At 49.2% G+C, this 27,680-nt stretch overlaps 1 protein-coding gene across 3 annotated transcripts in view; it reads left to right on the top strand.

Moving 5' to 3' along the window:
* SGSM2 (small G protein signaling modulator 2) overlaps positions 1 to 27,680 on the top strand; it is a 134,814-nt gene that overhangs the window by 52,666 nt on the left and 54,468 nt on the right. The window lies entirely within an intron of this gene.

Below are 27,680 nucleotides of genomic sequence, written 5' to 3'. Positions count from 1 at the left end.
AAAGCAAGAAGCCAAATGCCAAAGCTGGGCATTGTGTCGTACAATGATGATAAAGTGGAGATCACATCAGCGGATGAAATGAGCTGCGTTCTCCATCAATTACCTCCTTCTGCGCATTGTCACGGAGCTTGTTTACCACTTTCCACGAGTCGGCCATTAAGCGAGGGCAGTAATTGTAGAAATTATAGGATTGCTCTAAACAGTGACTTACAAAGGCTTCTCCTGACTGGGGAAGGCAATGGATATATCAGACGTGACTTCTGTAAAGTAACTCATTTACTAAAAACGTTATTAGGCCTTAACCCCAGGGCATTGTTAGTGGGTTATGTAACCCTGAGGAACGCCATCTGCATCGATGCCCACATCCAGAAGTGCCAAGGAAAGGCAATCTCTGGTCTATTGCAAATCAAACCATGGGATTGTAAAAAAACGAATAAAAGCTATAGTAAGGCAACAGCGTTATTATTTGTAACAAGCAAAATGGACAGGTTCGTCCCCCTTTTGTGAGCAGGTTTCCTTTCCCATTACTTTCCAGGTGGATTTCTTATCAGTGAGAGGTGTGTGTGTGTGTGTGTGTGTGTGTGTGTGTAGACACACTCCTTAACATATATGTGGTGGCCTTGCTCACACTAGGAAAATGTGTAAGTGACTTTCCGTCACTGAGAGATGCTTGTAGATCAACCAGAAGTTATGGGCTTGATGCAGGACTCACCAGGTGCAATTCTGTGGCCAGTGTTCTACGGGTCAGACTAGTCATCTCATAGTCCCTTTTGGCATTAAAATCTGTGAATCTTATCGTGCGTTCTGAGCACACAAGCTATATCTACACTGAATTTTCCACCTTTTGTTAGCACCGGTGCAGACAAATGCTCCCAAGCAGGGTGTTCCTTAAGCCTTGCGTACACTAGGCTCTTCCCTTTTAAAATTACCCACCGGTGGTGGCAATGGTAGGAGCTCTAGCAAAGACAAAGCTCTGATTCCCGTAAGGATTCTAACCATTGTTCTTTCTAGACTGGCCCTGGGCTTGGTTAGATGACATGGTTAAAACACAGGCAGCTGGTCTCTGCTAGCATTCCCACAATTGCTAGTGTCAGTGGAGCCGTACTAATGATAGCAACTGTGGGAAGTGTTGGGGGGGGGGAAAGACTGCAGATAACCAGAACCTCCAGACCTGTAATACTAAAAGGGATATAAACCCGCATGCTTCAGGGCTTAAGACAACCTCTAACTAATGCAGATTAGGGAGAAACTTTCCCTACAGGAGCAGTTTTAGCCAATAACTGCCTCTTGCAGAATCATGTACCTTCCTGTGTAGCATCTGGTACTGCCCACTGGACTAGATAGACCGTTGCTCTGATCTGGTCTGGCAGTTCATCTTCCTCTCTGTGTGTATATTCATGCCATCCCTCCAGGGGAGGTTAAAATCTTTCTTCTGTGTGGGGTTTGAGGATTTACTTATGATGAAGCTGCTGGAGGTTGATGGATTCCTTTTTTTTTTTATGCGGGTTCCAATTTCTTTTGTTGTTGTTGAGGGCCCTGGGTTATGTCTCACTGCCCTGGTGCTGCTTTGTAGTGTAACTCAGCGATCTCTGCTAAATGTCCAGGACTTTTTAAAAAAAAAAAAAAGAAAAAAAAACAGTGTTATGATCTGTCCGGTGATAAATGTAATGAGTGAGTAATGTATTTTGATGCAATGCAGATTGCAGCCAGCAGCCTGAATCTTAGCAGGAATAGAATAATCCATTAGATGTAACTACATTTAGTCATGCATGTGAAATCCTGTTAACAAAAAGGAGTGTAATCACTGCAAAATAGGCAGGCAGGAGTCTATGATATAATAGATTCGTATTAGTAATCAGTCACTGAAATAATGCTCTTTTATATGTGAATAATGGTACTGGAGAGATGGCATAATAAGCCCTTCTATGTTTCAAAGACTTTGAGCTAAATCCTGCGGTCTCAAGTCAGTTGGAGCTGACCTGAGTCGGGACTGATTAGACACTTCCAGATTTGTCCTATTAACAATCAAAGTGTCTCCATCCAAAATCTAGCTACTTGCTCCTAAACAGGAACTGGCTTCCGTACCCTTCTTCGGCCCTGTGGTGGCGTGAGATGGATCTTGCTGAGGTCGACAGGCTCAGTGTTTGACACATTCCCAGTTTAAAACGTGTCCCTGATAGGTTTCCCGTCCTGCCACCGCCATGACCAGCTTCTCCAAAATAGAGGCTAGAAGCAAGCGACAGACCTCTTCATCAACCAGCTCTCAGCGGAGCCCCGGTCCCTAGAACTGAAGGGCCCAGATCTAAATTGCCCTCTGTCGTTTTTGTTCTCTGCCTGGAATTGGCTCAGAGACTGTCTCGCTCTTTACATCTCCCCCTCTGCTCGTCTAGCAGTGGCTTTCTCACTCTTGTGAGGCCTTGGCAGTGCTGTGCTTGTACTCAGAATCCTTGGAGAAGGACTTCTGTACTCACCGAGAAGTATCTAACTGTAATCATTAATCAGTGTCTTGTAATCAACAGGGCACCGACCTTAAAGCTTCACTGGCAGAGATGGGCCGTCTGTGCAGCGAGGGGAAAGTTGGCATTTCTTCGCTATAAAGCAGTGGTTCCCAAACTTTAACAACCTGTGAACCCCTTTTACTAAAATGTCGTCTCCTCCTAAACCCCCTCCTAAAAATGAATATTTCCAGGGATTTTCTCCTTTACCTGAGTATAAATTATAAAAGCAGTGATCTTGGAAATATAACATTTGTTTTTGTGACATGCTTATTACACACTATTTATTATTAATCATTACAGTATTTTTATTACATTGTGGAAATACCAACACTCTTCCAAGATCTCACTTTCGTAGCTTGTATCACTTTGAATAAGCCTGTTATAAGACAAGGCTCCTATGTTTCATCAAGGAGTATCAGATGTGAAACAGCATGAAGGTATTTAAGATGCCAACTCCTCCTACACAAGCATTCAGGTCTTGAGCAGACCAGGTAAACAAAGCTTAAACTTGTTCTTCATAAGAATTTTAAAACAATACTAGCTGCCTATTTAATTTTAAAAACAGCAAAAAAATCCACCTCCCTTTCCATTTCTTATAAGGAGTCTTGAAGTTTAAATCTCCTCAGTGTGACAGATATGCTTGCTTTGATCTGCTTAGCTTTTGGAAGTCCAGGGGCTCTGGGCTGCTGGCCCCGTGCTACCCGGGATCCTTAGGGACAGCTCTGTCCGCCATTAGGGAATTTTTTCCCAAGAACCCCCTGTAACATTTCGCGAACCCCCAGGGGCTCACAAACCCCAATTTGGGAACCACTGCTATAAAGTTTGATTCAACACTGTGACTTCTAGAGGTTTTGTCCCCTCTGCCTGCGCAGGAGTGTTGACAGTGCTGCTGGGTTGACAAAAGACCCACAGTCTCTTCTGATTGGAGCATCTTGAAGGAGCGATAATGGTTTCATTGCCTTTTTGTTTGTTATACAATATGCTCTTTGCAGGGAGTCCAGCCTGGTTAATGCTTTAACTTTCAAGCTGCTTTTAATTAATGTGATGCTACTAATTAATGAAGTACAGTGGAACGGGAGGAACTGTGCCGGGGACCAAACACTGAATTCAGTTAACAAAAAAATATAGAGCCACTCAAAAGATTTTCACTTGCAGTGCACTCAATCTTCCTGCTGCTCCAAGCTGCTGCTGGACAGAATTTGGGAGTGCAGGCAAGTCCGCCATAACCTCTTGGCAGCAATTGCACCTTGTTTCATTTTGGGCAAATGCCACTGAGGGCAGCGCTGATTACACAAAGGGCAGCTGGCCTCGCCTACGATTGACTTCTGCACGCTGCGAGTAGCCCCGTTGACAACACAGTATGTAAAGTGAAGCCCCTGTGCATATCTTTGCAGGATTTGGGCCCGGCTGTTTAACCCTGTGAATGCCAGGAGTCGGGAGAGCAGGGGCCGGTGGAAGGGGAGCTGTCTTGGGTTTGGTTCAGTGATGGTTGCTCAGAACGGTCCTTAGATATGAGTGCCAGCCAAATACGCTCAACTGAAACACTTAAAGGGGCTCTGCCAAGTGGATTCGTAGTAGTGATTATGTTGTAGGTGTTGTTATTCATGATTTATATTGCAGAATCTAGAGGCTACATTGTACCAGCTACAGTACAGCAGAGAGACAGCCTCTGCCCCCAAAGAGCTTACAATTTCAGTGTAGGACTATAGCGAGCATGTGGATATAACACAGGGAGAGCAAAAGGAAACGAGGAGACTGTTCTGTTTTTAGATCTGCATTATAACCTCATTTTCAAGGTTTTATAGAATGGAAATCCTTGACTATACCAGCACTGTCAGAGCCCCTTTGTAATTCTTTGCCCTTGAGACTGTCAAAGCACTTGACAAACATTATTGAACTAAGAATCTTAACATCCCAATGAGTACGTAATGATCATCTCAGCTTTGCCAGGAGGTAAATGGAGACACCGAGGGTCTGTCTACACTGCAGCTGGCAGCATGCTTCCCAGCCCGGGTTGATGAGCAGCAGTGTAGACGTAGATCGGGCTAGCTGCTGACCCCCTGGGTCAGTACTCACGTGAGTGCTCACATACGCAGTGAGTCTGAGTGTCTGGCAGAGCTGGGAATTCGAGCCCAGACCTCTTGCCTCCAAGCGCTGGATTTTAGCTGCAAAACCATCCTTCGCAGTTATTTGCAAAGATTGTCAGAAGCGACTATTGATTTTAGCTGCCTCCATTTTGGGGGGCCCAACCTAAGACCCCTTAAAAGGGGCCTGGTTTTTCAGAAAGCAGAGCACCCCCCTCGGAAAACCAAACCCTTTTAAGGGGTGCCAGACGGGGCACCCAAAGTCACTAGGAGTCACTTTTGGGAATCTTGGCTACACTTTACAGTTTGGATTGAGTCTGGGAGTTTTAGACGGGGGGGCCCCCAATATGCTCATGTAGTCTCTTTATTTTGACCTAAGGGTTAACTGCTAAAATGTTGTGTTTAGCAGTGGGACTGTTTTCCACATTAATTATGTAACTTAGCTTTGTGCAAAAAGGGAAAATATTCTGCTGGGAAGATAATTATGTTTTAACAGAGAAAATCTAATTAGGAATCTATGACTGCATGATTCTGAAGCGTGTGTTCTGTTTTTTTACCTCCAGGGGCCCCAAATCCATAACAGTATTGGTGTCGCCAAGCTTCATGATTGCCATCCCCTGGCATTCAAAAATCATGAGCGTCACCCCTCCAAAAATCATGAATTTGGCTTAAAAACCACCAGATTTTGAAACAAACGAATTTTGATTTGTCTTCTGGGTTTTGAGCCTTTAGAGTTCACTTTTCAAACGTAAGAGAGGAATTTATTTAAAAAATTAATAGCTGAGATTCTCACTCAGTCCTATGACTGCAAAAGCTGAGGCTTTAAGAAAAAGATCCAAATATCACTGGCGGGGAAGGGATGGCTCAGTGGTTTGAGCATTGGCCTGCTAAACCCAGGGTTGTGAGTTCAATCCTTGAGGGGGCCATTTAGGGATCTGGGGCAAAAATCTGTCTGGGGATTGGGCCTGCTTTGAGCAGGGGGTTGGACTAGATGACCTCCTGAGGTCCCGTCCAACCCTGAGATTCTATGATTCTATAAAATCTCAGGACATGGCAACACAATTTTCTTTAATTTGATCTATGTAACACAGCCAAGTGAAAAATGAAGGTCTCTGCCTAGATAGCTGCCGGGGTGTCCCTCAATCTAAAACACGGTCACTGAGAGTTTAAAAAATCATGTTTACCAAAAGGCACTGAAGGTTTGAATGACTCTGTGTGTCATTTTCAAAGGCTCTGAGCATCCTCAACTCCCATCCATTTCAGCACCTCTGAAAATCACACCCTCTATGTACAGAGGCTGGGGTCTTTTTAAAAATAAATGTGCCAAAAAGCTTGTAAACGGCAACATAGTGCTAGGAATGAAAACTGAATAGAGGTCGGTTTCTCTTTGTCAAGCCCATAGAAACATGTCAACTTTTAGAATATAGCCAGAGACCGATGTAAATAGCCATTGTCTAGCCAGACATTGGACTGCTTTAATCCTTTTGGCTCTCTGACCTTGGCATTTTTGAAGTCTCATTTAAAACAAAAAGATAAATCGCCCAGTGGATTAGTTGTGAACATGCACATAAACAAACCGAGATTCCCCTCTATGACTGCTCCCGCTGATCAGAGGTCAAAGCCAGGAAGAACATGAAGCCTTTTCAGAGATGGACAGTGCTTGTAAAATTGTTATAGAAGTTATAGGCTACTTTGTAAATAGATGTGTCCAAAGAGAAGGTCAGAGTCTATTGTAATTAGACAGAGGCATATATCAAATGATAAAGCTGAATAAATTAACAAGCTGTGGCATTCCACCCCAGAGGTGGCTGCACTTCAGAAATGAGGTTTTTTTCTGCTTTAGGGAAATGAAGGTGTAAGGGTGTGTGTGTGTGTATAAAACATACTTACACACCTTTTTTTTCCCCTTAAAGCAGAAAAACCTTCACCCTTTACTGAAATGCAGCCACTTCTGGGGTGGAATGCAACAGCTTTTTAACAGCACCCACAGTTTCGGCTGGGAAGTGAGTCATGTTCTCTCACACTATTTAGAGCATTTCACTCGTCATCCACCATCTTCTACTCTAGCCCCCGGTCCTCAGATTTCACTGGACTGATCATTTAAAGAAGCATCCATTGTTTTGGATTTACTCTTAATAGTCTTTAATTGAAACACACCCATCATTGAAAGGCTATCAAGTTGAGTTCAGAGGGCCAGGATTTTCCCCTCAAATTCTATTTGTGGTGTTGCCACAGACTTGTTCTGTAGCCTTGGGCAAGTCACGACACCGCTCTCTGCCTCGGTTTCCCCCATCTGTAAAATGGGGATAATGATATTTCCCTATCCTGCGAGTGAGATGCTACAGAAAAGCAAAATAGAAGAGTTGCTCCATGTGCATTTCTATTGTGTTTTCCTTTCAAACGAACCGTAGGTGTTGGAAGCTTGCACATAAAGATGCTTTCCCAAAGGGAATCTCCAGAAAAATTTCAGACAGATGGTAATATGCTCAAATCGAAAGTGTAAATGACACTGCCTTTTATTTTTATTTTTATTTTTTTAAAGAAGAGTTGAATAACATGTAACTGGATGAATGCTACGGGGGGGGGGGGGGGGGATCACGGGGACAAGTAATCGTAAGAGCACACTAGTTGATAAAGAGTTTACAGTGTTCTGAATTGCCTGGAAGGGGCATTGTGTGCGCATTGTTTTAAGCCAAGAACGATCCTTTCTGAAGGAATGGAGATGGATCCTTTAGCATGTACTGAAGGTTGCGTTGGTGGATCCTAAGTCAGACCTAAAATCAATGCTCCGAGTGCTCCATAGGCAATGCTGGGGGCTGGCCAGAGCCGACAATGCTCCGAGTGCTCCATGGGCAGTGCTGGGGGTTGGCCAGAGCAGAGAGGAACACACAGTCCCTGGATTGAGCAGTTAAGGCAAGGATTCTCTAAGGAGCCCAATGGAGTCAGCTACCCATTTCAGGGGGACCTTGGCCACTGACTCCCAGCCTTATGGCATAAGATGCTCCTCCTGCCCAGTGCCGAGCTCCTCTATCATCTCCCGTCACTTGGAGCCTTGTGGTCTTGGGCGGTAACAGCCAGTCTGGGTGCTTTGGGCAGGCTGAGGCAGGATGATCTATTTTAAGGCATGGGTCTAGGACTCGGACGTGGTCCAGTTCCTGGCTGTGCTGTGCGGGCTTCCTGTGTGACCCCAGGGAAATCACTTAGTGTCTCCATGCCTCAGTTTCTCTGTCTGTAAAGCGAGGAGGATAATACTGTCATGCCTTCACAGATGAGGGTCAGCATTTGCTGCTGGTGAAGCACTGTGCTGATCAGGCCCATGTGGGTACCTTGCGGGGCAGGCACAAAGTGATGAGTGGCAATATAGCACGGGCAGGTGGTTGCTTGAGGCCAACTTCTCATGGCGCCGGTGGGAGCTCGCGCCCCCCCCGGCCCTGCCCTGACTCCACCCCTGTCCCACCCCCATTCCAACCCCTTCCCCAAAGTCTCCGCCCCCTCCCTGCCACTATTGGACTCCTCCCCAAATCCCCGCCGCCTCCCCTGAGCTGTTTCGCGGCAGCAAGTGCTGGGAGCCAGGGGGAAAAAGCGGCCACATGTCGCGCTCAGGGGAGGAGGTGGAGGCGGAGCGGAGGCGGAGGTGAGCTGGGGCGGGGCTCCCTACCTGCACAGGACGAACTCGGACAGAATGCTTCGTGGGGGAGGTTGCTGCGGGGAGCAGTGTGCTAAGCATTGGTGCCTGTACCTCCATGGGGAAAGTGTTCTATGGACCACCCTGCCTCCACATCTACCTGTGGCTCCCAGGTTGAGGAAAGGGGACAGGGCAGGGCCCTCGCTCAGCCCAACTGGCCGCTCACTCCTACTTTGGGCTGAATAGCACTCCTGCATGCATTGACCAAAGAGCCAGCATGCCATGCGGCAGATTATTATTTGTATTGAGGTAGCACCCAGGAGCTCGAGTCACAAATCAGGACCCCACTGTGCTAGGTGCTGTACAAACACAGAATCAGATTCCCTCTTCCGGCAGCTGCAGCTAGGAATGGAGTCGACGCTTTGCCATGATGAATTCCCCTCCCACCCCCCACTGAAGACTGATTTGGTTTCATGCAAGAGTTTGGCTCCTTTATTCCTTATTAAGCTTTTTTGAAGCGGTCAATTATTTCATAATCATGCATGATTAGTGCTTAGCAGCAGTCGTCTCAGGGCTCCGTTCGGTGGCACCGTGTGCTAGCAGGTTGGGTGTATTAACGAGATTATTTGCATCCCAGGCACTGTACTGTGCCTGCAGTGTTTATTATCATGCAGCAGACGTCAGAGGCACTTTTCAAATAAAAATAAGAAACCTAGACAGCTGGGTAGAACCAAATCAATCCCAGAATAACCAGCTCTTCCCAGGGTCCGTTAAACGCCCAGCAGCGAAATGGGCTTTTTCCCTTTTGCACTGCTTCGTTCCGTTAAATATCCAGCCAGCGATCAGAAATGGACCCCAGGAGCCGAGGCTGGAACGAGCCTCGTCCTTCTGTAACGAGCTCTGCCACTGCCCCACGCCTCACGCACGCGTGTCGTCAGCAGGAATCAACTTCAGCACCAAAAAACCCCGGACTCTACCTCGGTAAGATAAAAGAGAGCCCCTTCAAAGTCCTAGGCTGTTGTAGTTGTTAGGGTCAACCACTAGAGGGAGACATGATTCCTCAGTCATGGAAGGTCCAGTGGTTAGGGAGCTAGCCTACGGTTTTGGAGACCTGGGGTCAAGCTCTTGCTGCGCCACAATCTTGCTCTGTGACCTTGGGCAAGTCACCACCTCTCTGTGCCTCAGTTCTCCATCTGTAAAATGGGGATAATACCACTGGCCTTCCTCATAGAGGTGTCGGAAGATAACTCCATTAAAGACTGTGGGCATTCAGATACTACAGTTAGGGGGGGCCATATCTGATAGATGATCACATCTACTAAGCCAGTATCTTGTCAACTAACATTTTGGATAAATCTTAATTGCAGTGTTTTGGCAAGGATCGGTTTACTTCCAGAATCCCGTATGATCCAACCTTGAAAGTGGGGTATGCTCCAAATCATGGCTTTCCCTGTCCACACCTAGGGCTTTGCGCTGGTGTTAATTGGCCTTTGATTGTTGGGAGCGGGGCAAATTTCTAAATTTCGACATGGCCGAAGAGCCAGTCCCTGCAAACACCTACTACCCAGTGCAGTGCTTACAGGATTGGCAGCATGGGCTAAAGGCTCGGGCACTGGACTAGCATTTGGAAACTCGGGGTTATATTCCCAGCTCTGCTACTGACCTACTGTGTGGCCTTGATCAAGTCACTTGAATTGTCTGTGGCTCTGTTTTCCTTCCTATCCCTTGTCTTGTCTATTTAGCCTGTAAAACGGTGTCCCCTAGCACATGTGTTTGTACAGCGCCTAGTGCAATGGGGCCCTGAAATGATATTCAGCCGAGGAAGCATGGGTATGTCTGGGCGGGGCAAGTGCGCTATTGGTGACAGCTGGTGAGCTCTGTTTTAGTTGTATGCACATCTCCTGAGTTCCACTGTGGTGCCTGATTTGTTTGTGGGCCTTTGAGATCCAGTATTGCATTCAGAATAAATTTTGGAATATTGGCAGGTTGCGGGAGCACAACGCAGTCAGAGAGCAGGAGTTGGCAGTCTCATCTGGCTTGCTCCTGTGTAAAATGGCTATCGTGATAATATACCTGCCTACCTCTCAGGGGCGTAGTGAGGCTATGGAGAGGGCTATGAAGAATCTCGGGTGAAAAGCGCTTCTGAAAGCACAACAGGTTAGCATCATTCAATGACTACGGTCCACAGCGCGTCGCACCCTTTAACACCACTGCGGTGCGGGGGGGTTGTGTTAGGTGACACGGCAGTTTCATTGTCTCCAGCCGATGCCGACTGACTTTTATAAAGGTCTAATAAAAGGACGCACTTTGGATGGAAGAAATGGGCAGACTTGATCCATGGCTGCGTCCCTCCAGTTTTATGCTGGCCTGACTGTCTGGATTTCAATGGAGACAATGACTTCATTGGCCTCGCCTCAGGCTAGAACTGCAGCAACAGACAGATGAAGAAGGGTTTTTTTTGTCAGTATCATAAAAGAATTGCTTTAAAATGGGCTACATTTCACCTAGAGGGGAACATACCGTTGTGAACATCATACAGCTTTCACAATGAAATCTAGGGAGACCAAGAGAATCGGCCCACAACGTCCTTTTCTTTCCCAGGCTGAGCTCAAAGCACCCATGCATAATAACCTGTTGTTCTGACCGAGCTGGGGACCTGTTGTCTCTCGCGCTCGGTGATTATTCTAAGTAACACCCAAAAGGACCGTAAAAACAATTCTTAGCGTTTTGATCAGCATTGTGTGGACCGGAGCTCAGTGAGTTTAAGACAAGATATTAGACAACCTCATTTTTTCCCCTCCTCCATTCTCATTTTCTTTTTCGTGTTTTTTTTCTGAACACCTGCGCCCTTACTGGCAGATTCGACCGTTGACTCTTATCTGGTCAGCAAAACCTGACAGGGCCCTCCCTCCCTTCTGGAGTAGCTGTGCTTGTCTGCCGGGCCCATGCCGCAGTGTCCTGACAGCACTTAATCCATAGACTCGAACATGTCGTCAGAACCGAAACATCCTGTTTACCGAAGCTCTGGGGTAATCGTGCGTGTTGACGTGAGGTGCCGTTTGCATTGGTTGTGTGTTGTAGGGATCGGTGTTTGCTTTGTGACTGTTCCCTGAAAGGCCCCTGATTGACAACCGTCGGCGAGGCCTGATGTTAGAGAATTACGTGCGTTTTTGGAGTAACTTTTTTCATGGATCAGCGAGAGAGATTTAAAACGAGGAAAAATACTCCAACGGTTACCATTTTATTTCCTCTCCCCTCAAATGCGAGGTGGCATGATGTGCTGCCGAGTGGTGTAGACTGGGCAATATACACCGTTCCCTATTACCCCCGTGCTGACCAACCTTTTGGGACCGAATCAGGGCAGCCTGCGTAGCCTGCAAGGGGAGACGGGGCTCAGAAGCAGGAGTGTCAGCCACTCCAGAGCTGGAAAACAACATCAGCTTCCCTGTTCCCAGTCCAAGCGTGATTTTAATGTTGTCTAAAGAGCGAGGGTCAGGGGACTTAAAGTCTATCCCCAGCTCTGCCACTGACCCACTGGGTGCCACTGGGCATGTCACTTCACCTTTGTGTACCTTGGTTTCCCCTCCCACTCTTAGCCTAGCGTGTCTATTTCGATAAGTTCTTTGGGGTAGGGACAGCCGCTGCGTGCACACAGTGCCTAGCACAAAGGGCCTGGTGGAAGGACTCTCACAGATCTGAATAGGCTTCTGGGTTGAATAGGCTTCTGTAGCGGTGTATGGGATTCTTCCATCCTAAGTGCAGGACTCTGCACTTGTCCTTGTTGAACCTCATCCGATTTCTTTTGGCCCAATCCTCCAATTTTTCTAGGTCACTCTGGACCCTATCCCTACCCTCCAGCGTATCTACCTCTCCCCCCAGCTTAGTGTCATCCGTGAACTTGCTGAGGGTGCAATCCATCCCATCATCCAGATCATTAATAAGCATGTTGAACAAAACCAGCCCCAGGACCGACCCCTGGGGCACTCCGCTTGATACTGGCTGCCAACTAGACATCGAGCCGTTGATCGCTACCCACTGAGCCCGACGATCTAGCCAGCTTTCTATCCACTTTATAGTCCATTCATCCAAGCCATACTTTTTTAACTTGCTGGCAAGAATACTGTGTCACCATGAGTCACACAAGTTCTCTGGGCCACAGTCGGTTTTTCCCTTCTGTGAAGGGGGCGTAGTCATATCGGCCTGCTAGGCACTCGTGAGGCTAATGTGTGCAGAGCACTTTGAGCCCCTTGAATGAAAGGGGCTGGAGAAGGCTAAAGCTATAAGCTATTAAGCGAACATTTGGAGTGAGGTTTTAATAAACAGAACAATGGCAAAGAGAGGAGTTTATTATGTAGCTCGTAGACTCCTTGTCCCATGTCCTGTATTACTATAATGGGGAATTCTGCTAGAAACAGGGTATCTTTCAAAATCATATTTTTTTAAGTGTGTCCTATCTTATCCTTTCCCATCTGTTTCTTCTTATCCATCCCTGGTAGACGATGTGCTCTAGTGAACAGGGCACTAGACTGGGAATAGACTGTGGTCTATTTCCTGGTTGCCTACCATCCCGTTCTGTAACCTTGGCCAGGTCACCTTACCTCTCTGTCTCAGCTTTCCCCTCCCACTGTTTGGCTTACTTATTTAGACTGTAAGCTCTTCGAGCCAGGGGCCGTCTCTCACTGAGTTTTTACGGGGCCTAGCGCAATGGGGCCGTGATTTCAGCTGGGGCTTCTTGGAGCGTCTGTAATACACACAATAAATAATCGTGTTCTCAGAGCACCCATCACCAGAGTATTTCTCTCTGTGCGTTATGGACCGATTGCCACACTGATGCTTAACAAACACATTAAAGTAATAGCGGCTTTCCGAAATGAAACCAAAGCGACACATTGAAAAGCATTTGCCTTTCCAACTGATTTACCGCCGGCATGGTGATTTCTCAGCAGACCGGTCAGATTAAAAGCTAGAGAGGAAATCCGATGCCTTTAGCTCTCTAAGGGCTTGTCTGCACTTGAAATGCGCTTCAATGTAGACGCTACCTACGCCGATGGGAGAGGTTCTGCTGTTGGCGTAGGGCAGGGGTTCCCAAACTTGTTCCGCCACTTGTTCAGGGAAGGCCCCTGGCGGGCTGGGCCAGTTTGTTTACCTGCCGCGTCTGCAGGTTTGACCAATCGCGGCTCCCACTGGCTGCGGTTCGCCGCTCCAGGCCAATGGGAGCTGCTGGAAGCGGCGGCCAGTATGTCCCTCGGCCCGCACCGCTTCCAGCAGCTTCCATTGGCCTGGAGCAGCAAACCGCAGCCACTGGGAGTTGCGATCAGCCAAACCTGAGGACGCGGCAGGTAAACAACCCGGCCCGCCAGGGGCTTTCCCTGCACAAGCGGCAGAACAAGTTTGGGAACCTCCCTGAGAGGCGGTAGCTAGGTCGGCTTAATGACGTTGCTCGGGGTGTGGATTTTTCACGCCCCTGAGTGATGAAGCTGAGTCAACCTAACTTTTTCAGTGTAGACCTGACCTTATTAAGATGTGCTGAAGAGGCCTCGGTATGAGGATATTGATGATGGGAGCCCTGAGGATGATCATCTATGCAATGAAATCCCAGCCTTCAGATGGCCCAAGTCTTATGCTGAAACAATACCTCGACCCTTCCTAAGGAAACTGAAACTAATGAAATGGTACATCAGCCACCGAGTGCCACGCATGAGCAGAGCTAATGGCTCCATGCAACAAAAGCCAAGAGATGCAGAGTGATAAAGTCTGGACTGTATTAGACTAAATCCGATTTGGTATTGGGTTTAGTTCTAGGTGGTAATTGTGGGGAAGGGATTTAACTGGATTGATTGCAACCTCTCTTCCCTCTCCCTTATACTCTCCGCAGCAATCCACGTCTCTTAGACACCTTTGAAAATCTCAGCCTTTGCTTTTAAACACACCTTTTTGCAAGAATGTCTTCCATAATTTGTCTGTAATGAAGAATAACTATTCATCTACATGAGATAGGCTGTCTGACGCTGCAGGTCTTACTCTTACCCGTAGTCTCATTGGAGTCCCCTTCACAGGAAGGCAAGTCATGTGGTTAAGGCGCTGGACTGGGACTTAGGAGCTCTAGATTCAGTTCTTGGCTGTGCTACAGATTCATTGTGTGTGACCTTGGGCAAGTCACTTAATCTTTCTGTGCGTCAATTCCCCTTCGCTAAAATGGGAATAACAATAATTTTTGTGTGTGTCTGGTATGTATAGACCAGGGGTGGCCAAACTGTGGCTCTTTTACCATTAAAGTGCGGCTTGCAGAGCCCCCCACAGTCCCCCATTCTCCACCTACCAGACTGGAGGGGCAGCTCAGGACCTCTGCCTTGCAGCTGGGTGGTGCAGAAGGGGCTTCTGCCCAGCGAGGAGAGGGGGTCTTAGGCCTTCAGCCCTGTGAGGTGCACCTGCCAGGGCTCAGAGCTTCAGCAGGGCTGAAGTCCCAACCCCTGGCTCCCGGCAGGCGTGCCCCGGCTCTCGAACGTCTGAAGCTTGTTGTATGTGGCTCGGAGGGCCAGTAAGTTTGGCCACCCGAGTATAGACAGTAAGCTAGTCAAGACAGAGACTGTGTCTGACTGTGTGTGTGTTGTGTTGTTTTGTTTTGCACTAGCAGCGTACAAACACAGAACAACAAGAGGGTCTCTGCCCTAAAGAGCTTACAAACGAAGTGTCCAGCACAATGGGGTCCTGATCTCAGGTGGGCCTCGAGGTGCTACTATAATACTAATACATAGTACTAAAGTCTTGAAAGTACTAATGTGGATAAAGTCAAAGAACTGTAAGCTAACCGTGCCCCTTTCACTGGAGTTCGGCCTGTGGTGCTGGTAGGTTGGATTCATCCCTCTCTATTATCTCAGAGTGTTTTGCTCTCTGCAAAACGGTGCCACCTGCAATTATTTCGTGAACCAGCCACTCCGTGTGCTGATGACTGGTGTTAAATGGTCCAAGGGACACACGTGTTCAAAACGATCAGGGGGGTCCCTTTCCGTTTGCAAACGGTTCCTTGTGCTACCACACGGAGGAGCCGTCTCGTCTCGGTCCTGCTGCTCGTTGTAGGTTTGGGTCTGAGGGACGTGTGTCAGTGATCAGAGCGAGGCCTGTTGGAAAAGTGTTGGGTTCCTTTTGGATTTTCATCGAGGTCGGTGCGTTACACAGACATATAGCGGCCCACCCCACCCAATCTCCCTGCTCCCCGAAACGTAGCCGCTTTTCTTTACAACAGGGCAAATCCATCGTCTCCTTCCAACCCGCGGGCTCCCAGCTGGTACGGAGGGCCCAGCAGAACGGGCACACTTCGGCTCTGCTGGGAGCCTGCACTGGGGGCTGGACCAGTGCATGGTCCTAGCAAATACGTTCCGTCCCTGACCTCAGCCGGTCGATCTTCCCAGCATGTGCTGCCCAGCTCTGCCAGTGTGCTGAAGATAGGCCGGCGTGTAGTTTCCTTGTCTCTTATCTTCCCTCACTTTCATTCTTTTTTATTTTCACACTTCAGCCTTACAAATCCTGTTCCCCGTGCACGGTTTCCATGAAAACAAGCTAAAGCAAAATCCATCTGCTAAATGAATTCCATTAAAAACCTCTCTGAGGTCCCTCATCTTGCGCCCCTCTGCCTCGGTCTCCGGAGATCTCTTCGCATACAGTGCATTAAACCGCAGCGAGATTTCACTAAAGGGGAAAGGGGAGAAAAATGAAGCCACTTGTCTAGTGCAGAAAGGTCCGGCTGGGTTTATGTAATAAAAAGGTGACATTTTTCGAAGCGTACTGGGGAGGCAATTATTTGGACTGCAAATCAATAACCGTATCCTCAGCCGGTTCAATACTGCAGGGGATCTGCCTCAGAATTGACTGGAGATAATGAATTTTAGGACAGCTTCTGTCAGCCGAGTGACGTGAGCGAAGTAGCGGAGCCGAGCTCCTCCCGTTTGCTTTGGAGGCCCTGTCACTGGCTGAGCTTGTGGCTTCGTGAACGGTGTTGGCCCGTCGCAGATAGGACGCCGCTCATCCAGTCTGAGCATTGGGGAAGGCTGCCCCGTTTTGGGGTCGGCTTCACCTGTGCATTATTGGCTTTGGAATTGTTTGTTGCCATGGTGGCTCCGAGAGGCCCCAGTCTGGATTGGGACCCTGTTGTTCTAGGCCAGGGGTAGGCAACCTATGGCACGCGTGCCGAAGGCGGCACGTGAGCTGATTTTCAGTGGTGCTCACACTGCCCGGGTCCTGACCACCGGTCCGGGGGGGCTCTGCATTTTAATTTAATTTTAAATGAAGCTTCTTAAACATTTTAAAAACTTTACTTTACATACAATAGTTTAGTTCTATATAATAGACTTATAGAAAGAGACCTTCTAAAAACGTTCAAATGTATGACTGGCACGCGAAACCTTACATTAGAGTGAATAAATGAAGACTCGGCACACCACTTCTGAAAGGTTGCCGACCCCTGATCTAGGCGCTGTACATGCATATCATGGAAATATGGCCCCTGCTCCAAAGAACCAACCGACTCAGTAATGGGTATGTATGTCCGCCAACATGCCTTTTCCACCCACTTTCTCTCCTCCGCACACCTGTTGGAACGCCGCTGGCTCTGGCTCTTCTGAGCCCCAGCGTTGCAGACTCCAGTCCTTGCAGGTCCTGCCCACCTTCAAAAAGATGCAGCCACATCCCTTCCCAGTGACTCTATTGCCAACTCCCAAAAGATGCTTGTTTCCCTGCAGGGCAAGGGAATAGTCTCTACGCTCAGTGACAGCCCAGATGAGGGGTGTCTCTGTTTTGATTTCTGGGTTGTTCGCAAGAATCCCATTTATCTGACACCCCCACCACCACCACTACAACAGGGTAGGGGAATGCAGTGCTGTGTTCTATCCCATCTGTACCAGAGATACTTAAAGCCGTCTAGGGATTTTTAACATGGATTTGTATAGATTTAAATCCAATTTATAAGGGAACATTGGTGCAGTAAACAAGTGGAAACTGGGAGTGGCCCGTACAGATGGTTCAAGCTAATTGGGATGTGGCAAGAGCTGAAAGACGAAGTGTGAAAACCATGTCCTTTCATTTATCCAATTAACATTTCTCTTCCTTTCTGACACCCCCAACAGAAGAATAGGAGGGTACATCACGTTCCAGGTAAACGAGCTTGTTCCATCTGTCCCCACCCCTAGCGTGCGTGCCAAGAACCTGCCGTAGAGAATCCAGTTCAGTTCAGATGCTGGCCGAGAGAGAACGCGAATTCCCTTGGAAGTGGAGGCTTCGTTGTAACAGAACACGATGAGCGTAGGGGGCCGGATGGCGAGGCAGTGGCGTTCTTCTGCTGTGGTCCCAGGGGCCTTTTCACAAAGAAGGGTAGAGCGGCGGCTGCTGCTTCTGTTGGGAAGTGGAGCGTTTGCAAAGCGTCTGACGTTGAGCTTTTACTCTTCATTGTTGTTTGATTTGTATTGTGGTGGTGCTTAGAAGCCTCCGTTGTGGACCAGGAACCCGTTGTACTAGGCGCTGAGTCGGTCCCTGCCCCAAGGGGCTTACACAGTGTTTAATTAGTGCCAGAGCTTGGCAGTTCAGAGCCCCGGCACCTATGAGGTTGGCAGTTCAAAGCCCCGGCACCTCTGGGCTTGCTGCATCAGTTATGAAAGTAAAAAAATTGCTTGAGCCCCAGCCCCTAATGGCTTGAGTCTCTGGCACCGCTTTCATTACAAATTAAGCCCTGGGTTTACAGTCTAAGTATAAGACTAGAGACAAAGTGGGAGTAGAACAAGGAACCAATGAGGGAGTACCGGCCAACTTGATGGGCAGTGGTCTCTGCAAACCACCTGCCTAACTGTTGGCAAGCGTGTGCAGGCATCGCGGCAAAGGCGAGCTCCGAGGAGGGAGCTGAAGGTGGAGAAGGAGGTAGCTTTGTCGACGTGTATGGGGAGCGCCTCCCAAGGGTGTGGGGCAGCCCGGGAGACTGCACAAAGGTTTTTCTTTGAAAATGCAGCAAGCGGAAAGTGGAGACCAGCCCCACAGGCAGATCAGACGCAAGTGCTGACGGCTCATTGTCAGGTGAGAGACGATAGGTAGGGTGGAGATAGACTGGCAAGGGCCTGGAAGGTTTTTTGGTCAGTTGAATCTGATGTGGGCCTCTTTTTTTTTTTTTTTAAACCCATAACAAAAACCAAAGCAAGCGAGAGAGAAATCCTGGGCACTGCGAATGTTGAGCACCACTTTTCCGGCTTCTGTCTGTCTTAGGCGTGTATGTGACCTCCATTACTGTAGTGTCTGGGTGCCTCACAAGACCCCTGTGAAGTAGGGCAGTGCTGTTAGCCCCATTGTACAGATGGGGAACTGAATGCAGAAGAGACCAAGTGACTTACCCAAGGTCACGCAGGAGGTAAGTGGCGGAGGAATGGAACCCAGGCCTCCCACACCCTAGACTAGCACAGTAAACACTGGGCCATCCTTCTCCTAGGTAAGGGAAATACTGTATGGAGCACACTTTGGAGAAAGCTGCATGTAAAGCTTCAAGGGCTTGATCCAAAGCCTGCTGAAGTCAATAGAAAGACTTGCACTACCTTCAGTGGGCTGTGCATCCAGCCCAGATTTACCACAGAGCCAGCCGTCCGTTTGTATGAATTGCCTTGAGTACAGAAATCTGATAAAACCCCTAGGCCAGTAAAACCAAAGGAAAGGCAGAAGCCGACGACGACCCTGAAAACCCTCATGGCTCTGGGGACCTATGGCAATTCGACCTGAACCAGGCTCCAAAAAAACGAGACCTTTAACTCAAGGCTCATTCAGCGTCATAGGAGCTGGCCATGTGGCTCGGTTTCTCAGCAGTAGAGTGTGTGCCACAAAAAGCCTCCTATGAGATTTGAGGGAGGACAATTTCTGAGACTTTACCTTCACTAGAAACTCTGCAGCAGCACTACTGCAGAGCGTCCGTGTATCCACCCACTGCAGTGATGAGAGGGGTTCTTCTCTCTCTGTCATTAATCCAGGGGATTAGATCAGTTTAACTACGTCACTCGGGGGCGTGGATTTTTCTCACCCCTGAGCCCTGTAGTTGGTTTGGCCTCATTTTTTAGCGTTGACCTGGTTTTAGGCACGGGAGACCCACCTTGAGGGCAAGGTCTGGTTTGGGATTTTCATTTCAAACTCAGGGGCCAACTTTGGTGAAAGGTTTGCAAACTTTTTGACCTGACTCTTGAATAAAACTGGGCTGGTCCTGACTGGTTTTGAATGAAACCTAGAACTGGGGCCCATTCCAGAACTCAGACACAATCATTCCTGAAGTTTTCCAGGGCTGGGTTCAAAATCTAGCTCTGGCCTTATAACTTCTGTGGAGGCTCCACCTGTAGAAGAAACCCCCCAGAACTCCACAGTTCTGCAGGGTCTCAGCCAGCTCAGTTGGAGGCTCGGTTAAGTTTTACCCGGCTTCTGAAGCTTTATCAAGAAATTTCAAGTGAAACTCTGGACATCTGATCCCATATGACCTGAACCCAAACAGAGATTCACCCAACCTCCCTATGAACCCAAACAGCCTGACTGGCTCTCGTCAGTACTTCTCACCACCTTTAGGGCTATGGGGAGTTATGTGGGGAGGGCTAGCTCAGTGGTTTGAGCATTGGCCTGCTAAACTCAGGGTTGTGAGTTCAATCCTTGAGGGGGCCATTTAGGGATCTGGGGCAAAAATCTGTCTGGGGATTGGGCCTGCTTTGAGCAGGGGGTTGGACTAGATGACCTCCTGAGGTCCCTTCCAACCCTGATATTCTATTGGAAGCACTCCTTGTTGTTCATTGTAACTGCTTGGCACACTCCTGTTGATGGCCTTTCTAAGTTTCTAGCTTGCTGTGAAGTGCTGTAACAAACCGCTCTGGGTGAGCTGATAACTTCCAACACGCTGAGCGGTAGAAGAGGTACTTGATATGAGCTCTTCCTACAACACGTTACAACTCAACCTAATAAACTGTAGTGTGGGCTGTGAGGCGTTCTTAAATAGCTGCCATGTCCAACTTCAGAAATGGCTGCCTTTCAGAGAAGCATGAGGTAATCCCTGGCTGCAGTTCTGTTAGAGAAGTGTTGGTAATTCTTTCAGTCTGACCTCCTTTATATTCCCCGGCCAGAGAATTTATCCCATTAACTCCTGTATATCACCCAATAACTTGTTTGACTAAAGCATATCTTCAGGGAGGCATCCAGTCTTGATTTGAAGACTTAAAGTGTTCGAGAATTCACCGCTTCCCTTGGTAGTTTGTTCCAGTTTTTGATCACATTTACTATATAAAAAAAAATTGAGGTTTATTTCAGATTTGAATTTGCCTGGAGGCAGCTTCCAGCCATTGGTTCTCATTATGCCTTTCTCTGGTAGATTAGCATCTGAAAATACCAGGTATTTTTGCCCCATGAAGGTACTTTCACATCCTACCCCAGTGACAGTCGCTTCTCGATCTTCTTTAGCAAGAACCTAATACAGCCGTTCACCACTCAAGAAACAGCAGGTTTTTGCATGCGCTTTAAACCCATTTGACGTTTCCCATTTGGCCAAGTTTGGTTCTGAGTGGCTGATCGGTGTGGTTTTCCAGTGTGTGGCGGGGACAATGGGAATCTGATGACACATGCAATGAGATTATTACTGTCTTTGCCCAGGGCTACCAATGGGCTGAGGGTAAAAAGGGAAGCTTGCCCCGGGCCCCCTGTGTGCGAGGCCCCCAAACCGCATGGTGGAGTGAGCTGGCACATGGGGTCGCAACACCACTTGCTGAAATTTGACCTCTTGGCCCCTCTGTCATGATGGAGGGGTTGCGGGGCCAAACCTAAGTCGTGCTGCGACGCTGCACATCAGGTCACAACGCCTGGAGCGAGGAGCCCCTGCAGGGTGAGTAAGGGAGGGCTCCATCTCCAAACCCCTTTCCCCCTCGTCGTTAATATTTTTGGAAGAGTGGGGGAGTCCAGATTTTGCCCCAGGTCCCCCCAAAACCTCTGGGTGGTCCTGTGTCTGGACACACACAAAAGGCTGCTTCACGTAGCCAAGCTGAGCTGACTGACTAATGTGCCGTGAAGCTGCGTGTGGCCTGGTGAGCTTGGAGGGTGGGGTGGATTCTAATGGGTACACTGGGCGCTTTAAGCCTCTAACCTCTGATGCACTGGGCTACGAAATGCCTGCATAGATTAAGAGACAGCCCCTGCCATGAATACCTTATCACCGAAACAGATAAGACAAAGAGCGTCTTATCATCCCTATTGTACAGAGAGACAACTGAGGCACAGAGAAATTAAATGATACGGTCGCACAGTAGGTGGATCCAGGAATCGAAACCAACTCTCCTGATCCCCAGGCCAGTGCCTTAACCACAAGGCCGTCCTTCCGTCCACTGAAATAGGACAAGTACCTCCGAATGCTGAGAGTACAATGGTTCAATCAAATGCCTTTCCTGCCATTTCCCTTCGCACGTACGTTACGCATGTGTTCTAGTCAATTAAGTAGCGTTTTCATGACTCGTGGTGATGAGAAATGTAACAATGACATAATTAAATATTGGGGCTTTCAGGACAGGCGGGGTGGAGATTATCCTTGGTAGCAGCCACAGCGAATATTAATAATTAAAGCCGTCTCGGCTGTGGTTTTTACTAAATTTGTTTCATTAATATTTTATTGTCTTATTTAAAAAAAAACGGTTCCTAAGCAACAGCGATGCTTCTCTTCCCGGCTCTGGTCTACCCCGACCAATTATTTCTGCTTTATTTGAAACATCTCACGTGGTTTTTTCAGTGATGCGCCGGCGCGCCCCCCCCACTCCCCTCACCCCCCCGAGCTGCTTTTGGGTTGGGATCCTTACAGGGGACAGGCTCGGCAGTCGTGCCGGAAAGAGCAGCTCTGGGAGCACGCTCTGTTCTTCTCGTGCAGCTCTGCTTGGACTCGTGAATCCCCACGAGCATCCGTGCAGCGCTCGCCCCCGCTGCACTTGGAGCGGAGACGGCCCCTCTCCCGGGGATGATGCAATCAGGCCGAGGTTCCTACTTAAGCCAGAGCACAGGAAAATAATAGCTGCCCATCCCATCTGGAGGCGGTCTGGATCAAAGCTCCTGCCGCACGGTATGAGCTAAGTGCTGAGGGGTCAGGCAGGGATGTCCTGTTCCTCCACTCTGCTTCCGTACGCTGTGTGGCTGGGGAGCACAGGGCTTGCTGTCTTAGGAATTGTTAGCCGTTGGGCAGTATCCCAGCGCCGAATGCGGGATATCAGCCTTGCTGGACCAGTGGGCTCCTTTGGGGCAGCTGAGTCCACGGCCCAAGATGTGCAGAATGGGAACCCTGCCGTTGTTGAGAGAGCATAAGTGCAGCTGCTTCTTTGAGGGCTTGCTCATGTCCAGTCCATAGTCGGTGTGTGTGCTCGCCACACGCGCCGGTGCCGGAAGTTTTTCCCTTAGCGGTATCCGTAGGGGACTGGCTCTGGCACTCCCTGGAGTGGCGCCCGCATGCCCCGATCCCCAGGCTTTCGTTGTAAGCAGCCCATGCCCATCAGCGACCCGCACGTTAGCCCTTTAAGTACAAATAATAAACAGAGCTGCCTGCACACGGGTGGGTGAGCCGGAGTGGGAGGTGCAAGGAGCCACCCACACAGAGGCTGGCCACACCTTCAGTCCCTGAGCCCCATCCAAGGAGACGGGTGAGGAACCTACCACGCTTGCCAGCTGAGCTTACTTGTCCACAGGGAGTGGTGGGGTCTAGTGGCTAGAGCACCCGAGTCAAGAGACCTGGGTTCTGTTGCTGGCTCTACCCCCTGACCTGCTCTGAGCCCTTGGGCAAGTCACTTTCCCGCTCCCTGCCTCAGTTTCCCCTCCTGTCTGTCGCGACTGTGAGCTCTTGGGGTCGGGGGCTGCCTTTTGCTGTGTGCTTGTACAACGCTAGCTCAGTGAGGCCCCGGGGGAATGGCCGCTAGGTGCTACTGTAATGCAACAATAATAATAATGCCGCAGTAACGTTCCCAGGGCAGCCCCATGGCGAGGCTGTGCCTGAAAAGCCCCAACGGAGCCCTAGCGGTACAAGAAAGTAGGGAAATTATCAGCAGTCTGGTACCTGGGATGGGTTGTGGGGCTAAGAGGATCACACTGAGCCCTTATCTACCCTACCAAAGGAGAAACACCCCGGGAATAAGGTACTTGAATTTACCACGCAGGCTGGAAAAGTAGAATTACTTTGCCCAATGCTCAATAGCTGAAACTTTCAAGCTACCCAGCCTGGCTTCTCTCTGAGGCTCCCCACGCCGCCACGTGCCCCTCCAGACGTATCCGGCAAAGTGCTCCACAGCCCTTTGGTACGGACTGTTCCTTCTTTTTAGTTCTCACTCCAGTTGTCTTAATGTCTCCACTGTCCACCCTGGCATCCTTGGTCTCCTGCGTCTCGTTGGTATTTCCTTCTATTTGCCCACATCCGCTGCACGCCTTCGAGTGGGGCGATGCGTCAGAGCTGTAATGTCGTGTGTGTGATGCAGATGGGTGACGGCGGCTTCCCCGTAGGCCGGGCTGTTCCTTGTTGCTTCCTTCTGGTTCTAAAAGTCCTTGATGCAAACGCCAGCTTTCAAATCGTCCTGTCTGTTCCACTGTCTGCTTTCTCAGATCTGCTCTGGGATAGAGTGCTGGCGAGGGATTCATTGCTGTACGGTCTGCTTTTCTCATTGCCGGAATGCATTCTGCCCCTTGAAAATGCCACTCTGTATTTATTTCTCATCGGATTGGTCCTTAGGAGACTGTGAGACGGTTGCACAGTGGAAGGAGGGCAGGAAGTTCAAGAGGGGTCCATGCTTGCTTTCAGATGGGGATGGTCTTGTGGCTAAGGCATTGAGCTGGCGCCCAGGAGATCTGGGCTGAGTTCCTCCTAGGCACTCAGGTACATACCCAGGGTCCTGGGTGGGGTCATGTAGTCCATGTTGCCCCAGCTTTGCTGCTGCTATTATTGTAGCTATCTAGATCCAGGCTAGCTCGGGGATGTCTACACGTGCAGCAGCCGCAGTCACACCTCTGACTACAATGTAGATGTATCCTGTGTGTACAGTGCCTGAGCACAATGGGGCTCTGGCCTTGGTTAGGGCTTCCAGATGCTACCATTATGTAAATAACACTCACGAATAATGTTTCCAAATTAAAGGTACACCTGACTTGCCATTTTTGAGATCTGCAAACTTGTTTGTAGCTGTATTTACAGTTCAACTGGGGAACAGTAAGTGGGAACTAAATGTGTATTAATAGAACTCCATGAATTACAGCGTTCACTTTTTACGACCGGGAAGGGTAATTGGCAGTGACTTTAGAGGCTTATGAATACTTTACACTAATAATAACCCTGTCGATGTAAATGACAACTGAAGTAGCCTTCAAACTCCAGCGATTTCGAACATGGGGAAATGTGCGACCAAAAAAATAAATAAAATCAATGGATCGGTATTTTATCCATCTGGGTTCCAAGATAGTGGCCGCTGTATGCTGTTCACCCTATTAAACCAGCTGACTGTAAGATCTTGAGTATCCCTAGTTAAGGAACTGATTAATGGAAAGCACGAATACTTTAATTAAAAATGAAAACCCATGAAAGCCTTTTGTTGATGAAGGATAAGGATGAAATGCATTCTAGTCTCTCCCAAGGTCCAGTGCATTTGCAAGGAGCTAGCAATTAAACTAGGTTGATTCAAACCGTCTGATTGTTTGGAGCAAGGCCTGTGTTTAGAATTTTCCTACAGATGAGAGTTTATCTGGAGTGTCTATTGCAAGTGCATTGAGGAAGGTAGTCTTGTTCAGAGGGTTGCATGCAGAGGCACTTGAGGCAGAGTACAAACTCACCGTACAGCCTTGATTTTAAACAAGTATTCCCAGACGAGGATACCTACGGAAATTGGTGTGGATTATTACTATTCCTATGATTGATTATTTATTTATAGCTGAGATCAGGGCCCCATTGTGCTAGGCACTGTACAGACCGATAGTAAGAAATACAATTGCTTACAGTCTAAATAGAGAAGACAAAGGGGAAAGGGAGTATTGTTATCCCCAATTTACAGATGGGGAACTGAGGTACAGAGAGAGATTCGGGTGAAAAATGGTGTGTTCTTCGCTTGAGTTAGCTACCCCAGGGTCAACTCTCAAAACTGGCCTTTAACTCGACTTGCTGACTCACGTGCCAACTGGGGCTGTCTCTACAGTCCAGCTGGTGCCAGCGTAGTTATGTCAATCAGAGGTGTGATACCATTGGAGTCAGGCACCTTCGTGCCCAGTAGGATTTTCAAAAGCCCCGATCTGTATCTTCGGGTGCCTAAACATCTTTAAGAATCTGTCAGTTTCCCGTCTGCAGAATGGGGATCATTGTACCTTGTAGGGCTGTTGGGAGGATGGATCCATTAAAGACTGTGAGGTGCTCAGATGCTACAGTCATGGGAGCCGTATAAGCCTGATAGAGGAGGGGGCAGGAAGGACTCAGCACCTGGCAAGCTTGGGCTCAGAGAGCAGGCAGGTATTGCGTTCTTCACGCTTAGCTGCCAGGTTCTAATGCGGAGGTAATGTATGTCGGAGCGGATGGAACGCAGTTGGTTGGTTGTGATGAAAATTTAATGTTGCAATGTTAGCAGCAGACCGTCGGTGGTAAATTGCAATCAATAAACATGGGAGAACATTGCTCAGAGGCTGGAAAGCAAACTCCGGAGAGGGGTGAGCGCTCTGCAGAGGCTTCAGGGACGGACTTTTTCAATGAGTAAGCGATCTTGTCCTCCTTTGCGTACAGCGTTGCCTGGATGAGTCATTTGCAGCATAGATTTAAACACTAGTAGACATGAATGGCTTTTCCCCCACCGATTGCTCAGCTGATGTTCACCCTAGTCTCAAGGCTCTCTGCAGCAGCTGAAGTGTAACGTTCAGCTTTCTGGGGGGAATTGTGTAAGACTGAAATAAAACCAGTGTGGGCTTTGGGAGTCACTATTTGGCTGGTGAACTTCAGAGTCTGTTGCGATAAAAATCGCAGAACGAACCTAACAGCTTGGTAGCCTCACAGGTACGGAGCCAGCTGCACTAAAGGGTTGCCAACTTTGTAATCGCACAAAAGCGAATACCCTTGCACCGCCCCCTGCCCCACCCGTTCCCTGAGGCCGTGCCCGCAACTCACTCCATCCCCCCTCCCTCTGTCGCGTGCTCTCCCCCACCCTCACTCACTTTCACTAGGTTGGGGTGCGGGAGGAGGTAAGGGCTCCAGCTGGGGGTGCGGGCTCTGGGGTGGGGCCATAAATGAGGGGTTCAGGGTGCGGGAGGGGGCTCTGGGCTCGGGCATGGGGTTGTGGGGAGGGAGGGAGTGTGGGCTCCATCTGAGGGTGTGCATTCTGGGGTGGGGTCAGGGATGAGGGGTTTGGGGTGCAGGAAGGGGCTCCGGGCTGGGGCCGAGGGGTTTGGAGTGCGGGAGGGGGCTCAGGGCTGACGTAGGGGGTTGAGGTTCAAGTGGGGGTGCGGACTCTGGGAGGGAGCTAGGGAGTGGGAGGAGGTTCCAACCTGGGGCAGGGGGTTGGGGTGTGGGTTTGGGTTCCAGCCGGGCAGTGCTTACCTCAGGCGGCTTAACAGGGCTAAGGCAGGCTCCCTGCCTGCCCTGACTCCACGCAGCTCCTGGAAGCAACCAGCATGTCCGGCTCTCAGGCACAGGGCAGCCCGGTGGCTGTGCACGCTGTCTCTCCCTCCGCCCCCCGGCGTGTGCAGGCACCGCCCCCGCAGCTCCCAATGCCTGCTGTTCCCGGCCAATAGGAGCTACGGAGCCGGCACTCGGAGCGGGGGCAGCTTCTCTGATCTCCCCTGCGCCTAGGAGCCAGAAGGACGTGCTGGCCGCTTCCGGGAGCCGTGCTGAACCAGGGCGTCTTAGCCCCACTGCACCGCCAACCGGACTCTTAACGGCCCGGTCAGCAGTGCTGACCAGAGCCGCTAGGGTCCCTTTTCGACCGGACGCCTGGCAACCTTTGCTGTATCTCTGTCCCCGTCCTGGTCTCTCTGAGTGCACCCTCTCAAGTGTCAGGCCTTTATCTCTCTTGTAGTGGGGTCACATGATTCTCCCATACCTAGACTGGGCCCCGGGGCTACAGCATCCTGTATCTCCACTGTTTCTACCCAGCAGGTCTGACTGGGTTTTTCCCTTCAGGAGTCTGTGTCCAGCAGTGAATACTGTGACCAGACAGCCTGCTTAAACCCAAGTATTGTTTAATCTTAACAGCAGGAATAAAGGATAACACAAGAGAAAACAGATTTTAAAACAAGTCCCTACACAGACTCGTCTGTCTTACCTAGAGGCTTCCCACCTAGCAAGGCCTAAGGGAATGGACAGTTTTCCCCAGAGACTTCAGGGAGAACTGGATCAATCCCATGATGCTCAAGCCAGATGTGCTGCACTGTCCAGGGATGGATATCTCCATCCAGCCTTCTTGCTGCTGTGTTTGATGTACATTTCCTTTTATTAAAAAAATACCC

This window comes from Terrapene carolina, unplaced genomic scaffold, assembly GCF_002925995.2.
Source record: "Terrapene carolina triunguis isolate 2854851 unplaced genomic scaffold, T_m_triunguis-2.0 Scaffold231, whole genome shotgun sequence".
Taxonomy (NCBI): Eukaryota; Metazoa; Chordata; order Testudines; family Emydidae; genus Terrapene; species Terrapene triunguis.
This window is presented reverse-complemented; position numbering and strand designations above follow the sequence as displayed.